At 47.7% G+C, this 4,189-nt stretch overlaps 1 non-coding gene across 1 annotated transcript; it reads left to right on the top strand.

Annotated features, from left to right (window-relative positions):
* Nucleotides 1–3,707: 3,707 nt before the first annotated feature.
* On the top strand, nt 3,708–3,850 carry LOC115487659. Its single transcript, XR_003949262.1, has one exon. It is a non-coding gene; the product is annotated as a small nucleolar RNA SNORA48 (small nucleolar RNA).
* The last annotated feature ends 339 nt before the right edge of the window (nt 3,851–4,189 follow it).

The following is a 4,189-nucleotide window of genomic DNA, read 5'->3' as shown; positions in this document are numbered from 1 at the left end:
CTTCTGTTACCTCTTAGCATCATTTCAAGTAACAGTGATCCGCTATCACACATACAGGTATTATAGTCTCTGTATTGGCAGCTGGTCATAAGCCTAAGCTGACAGCAAGGTTTCTTTTTGAGCTATGCATGATATACACCCCCACACTCCCCTTGTCAGATCCTCAGCTGCACAGGTTGCATGACCCTGATTTATTCCTGCAAAATCCAAGTTTCCCATGGTCTGCCACTGATGCCTTTGCCAGTTTTTAATTTGTCCAGAGTATCACTCCTCTTGCTCCTTCCCTGTCCCCTGGAAGTCACCCGGGATTCTCTTTGGCAACCAGGCCAATCTATTGTCAACTACTACACATCAACAAGACTGCCACTGCACACATCAGCAGCATCCATCCCGTTAAATCCCTGGTCCTCTTCAATGTTGACCAGGAGCCACTGACTGGTTCAACAGGAGATTTAAGTAAAGAGTCATCTGATCTACCCATGATCTAACCACCTTGTGAATGTTCAACCTCTTTACTAACATCAGATTGGCAGTTAATCTCAGTGTGAGTTTCAGAGTGAACAGATCATCCAACCCAGTGTAGGAGGGAGATTAGCCACAGGACAGGCTCAGGATGTGTTACAGAACGGCGTACAGACTTATATCTCATCAGTAACCCACTTCAACGTGGCAGGGCTTAGGCTGAGAATCTAGTAACTCCTAAGAAATCTGGGGATGCTATACAATGGCCTGAGGTCCCTCTGACTACAGCTCATGGCCGTCTACACCTCTTTGTACCTCTTGGTGGATCCTTCCTCGAAGGAACTCCCGTTACCTCACACATAGCTCAACTGAGAAATTCTTGAGCTATGAACCGACTTTTGTTGAGACCTCAGGAACCTTGATTCCCCACTATGGTAAGTTAGTTTTCTAACCATGGACCTCAAGTGTATGTGTGTGTGTGTGTGTGTGTGTGTGTGTGTGTGTGTGTGTGTGGTGTACATCAAGCAGCATTCTAGAGAGGAACCCATCTATTGCCTCCCGAGGGACCCAGCTCTTGTATAATGAGTTCCAAACACCGAGATAACACCTGTCTTGGTTATTGATTAGGGCTGATTGGGTCATTGATTAGGATCAAGGTACCTACCTCATCTTCAAGGATAAATTCAACCACAAAGCCTCCTTAATACCAAGGTGCCACTGACATAGAAAAGACATTAGCCACACCTGTAAATGGCTTGGCCTTCCGAGGAAAGCCATTATTCTTGGAGAATTCTAGGGCCCTTCTCACCAATGGCCTGCTTATGGCTTGGTTATTCAGATGTACAACAGTTCCGAGCACACATACAGTTCAGCTTTAAACTCGGGAGCCCAGCCTTCGGATAGTCCTAGCCAATTAAGAATGCCACCCTCAGGCACACAAGCTACAGCGTTAGATACTGAATCCAGAGTGAATGCTTTTGCATTAACTATTTGACCCAAGCATGATTTGATGTGATTTCTTCTTTCTTGATACAGCAGCCACAGAACTCAGCTTCACTCTATACCTCTGGTAGACATATATATTAACGCCTCCTGAGCAGACCTTAAACTGGGATGGAATACACTTCGGGGCTTAAAGTTGATGAGAGGCTGTGGCCAGTGGGTTTCATGATGTAATTGCTCTGTGCTGTTACTGGGAGCTACTAGGGCTGGTGTTAGGGTGTTAGGAGAAGAAGCCAGTATCTACCAAGCGATTAAAGGGGATTTGGTGGTTCAAAGTTCTCAGCCACTCCATGCCTGTACAACTGTCCCCACCTCATTGCTTAGGATTCATCCTCTTCCCCATACTGTTGCAGAAGTGACATTAGAATACCTTGGCATAAGCAGCCTGGAGGGGCCAGGGACTTCATGGACAAACAACACTGCAGTTGTCCCACTAAGTCCCTGGCCTTGGCACACAGCTGCCCTGTAATGGTAGGAGGTAAAAGACTCTGTCCACAACGTCAGAGCAGTTTCTGATTTTCTTCTTATTCTGGGTTTCCTCCTTGTTTTCACTCTTCCTGTGTACATTCTTTAGAGCTATCAGAGGAAGCTATCTGTGCCACTTCATTATAATTCCTGTGGCCCTCGGCACAGCGGGCAGCATGTCAGCCTCATAATTCCTATTACTGCCTGCCGTGGGTTTGGACAGTGGACCACTCCGCTGATGTATGTCTGCCGGGAAGCCGGGAAGGCGCTGTTATTTAGAAATAAGATCTTGTAGGTATAATTAAGTTAACAGGAGGTCCTGTTGGAATATTGCATGCCTTAAATCCAATGTAGCTGAGTCCTAGAGAAAGAAGAGAAGCTTGTACAGCGATGTGAGGGAAAAGAGGCCGCTTGAGCAAGAACAGGGATGCTCAAAGGATGCTCAATAGACACCAAGGAATGCCACAGCAGAAGAGGCCGCAACACATCCTTCCCTGCAGTTTTAGGGGGATAACGGCCCTACTGACATCTTCACTTTGCATAACTGAGTAGAATTCTGAGAAAATTCATACCTGTGGTTTTAAGCAATCTACTTTGGGCTGTCTATGTAGGCTCCCCTGAACAATAAATAAATCACCACAGCAACTATTTGCAGACCTGTTTGCTGCCAAGAAAAGCTGCTGAGCAGTGAGGTCATGCCCGTCCTATTCCACACCGGAGACCTGCTCCTGCTGAGGTGAGAGTCTGCTCTACCATGGATCCCATCTGCTCATAGGGTTCAGACACACGGAAATGCGAGAACTTTTGCCTTCAGCCCTGACACACTGAGGTAGGAGTTCCACGTGGGACATCTCAGGGGGAGTTTCCAATGGTCTAACTGGGCAAAGTGAAGTTTGAACGGGAGTGTGCTTTGGGAAGGACTCTAGATGCTATAACAATTCATGTTATTTGTAGAATATAAACATTTTTAGAAATACCAAGATCTACAATCTCAATTTTCCCACCACTGCTTGAGTAGCTTCAGGCAGACAATATAACATCCGTGGCTTATTTGTTTTGATTTTTAAGATCCTGCATGTTGTAATTCTTCTTCCCTCTCTCCCTCCCTTCCCTTCTCCCTGCTTCCAGAGTTCCTGTATTCTCCTACACACACACACACACGCACACACACACACACACACACACACACACACACACACACATGGTGAGGGGATTCACATCATTAGACCAGGGCAGGCTGATTCTGTCCTGGGCAGGTGGTCTGGAGCATCAGCATCAGCAGCAGTGAGTTAGCCTTATATCTGGATGAGCAAGTGAAAAGGCTAATGCAGGTCAACGTGGATAACCTCCCTTAGCACTGTCTAAACTCTGCGTTCCTCCATCTCCCTCTGAATGTCTCTCTCCGATGGTCTGACATACACCTTCTCGTCCACTCTGCTAGTTGAAACTCAGGCCTAGCCATGTTGGGATTCCAAGTTTCTGATGCTCCTCTTCCATTTACCACCCCATGCCTGTTCTTTTTTTTTTTCTTCCTTTAAACCTTCATTTTTCTCTAAGAAGCCTCATCTACTTCACATCCCACTCTGCTGCAAGTAGGAAGTAAGTTATGATGCAGGACACATCACCTTTTCCGTTCAGAGCTGAGACCCAGCAGAATCTCCTAACCATGCAGGACATCTTTCACATCTCCTGCACCTCCCCTCAAATTCAAACACCAGGCCCTGCCCTCCAGTCCCTTCTCCCAGCACCTTGTAGGATGCTGGACCAGATACACCCCCCTCCCCACACACAACGGTCAAAGAGACACCTTGTTGGTGATGTTCTTTTATTAGTGAGGGGCAGAGCAGTGGGCAGTTCTTTGTTCATCCTAGCTTGATGCCTGGCTTGGTGTCCAAAGCTGTTTTATGCCTAGGACTTATAAAAACCAAAGCAAATCAAGTCCAGGCAGTGAAGCCTAGGAGGAGGAAGACAGAGACCTGTGTTTCACTATGCCACGCAGTGCTTCAGGGGGGGGGGGGGGGAAAGAAGTCCACAGACCTGCCCTCTGTCCCACAGCACAGGCCAGCCGTAGGCATATAGAGACCCGCCTACCACCCTGCAGCACACTGAGGGAGACCTGTAGACCGCCACGCCATCCACACACCTGTCTGCAGCACATGGCACAGATGCACAGGCACCTTGCCACCCCACCATGCAGCGAAGACAGAGGATGTCACTGGAGCCCATCAGCTGGTGACCCTGAGGGCATGAGAGCAGAAGA

The sequence above is a fragment of the Mus musculus genome, chromosome 1, assembly GCF_000001635.26.
Source record: "Mus musculus strain C57BL/6J chromosome 1, GRCm38.p6 C57BL/6J".
NCBI classification, from domain to species: domain Eukaryota; kingdom Metazoa; phylum Chordata; class Mammalia; order Rodentia; family Muridae; genus Mus; species Mus musculus.
The sequence above is the reverse complement of the archived record's forward strand: the minus strand, read 5'-3'. Positions and strand labels throughout refer to the sequence as shown.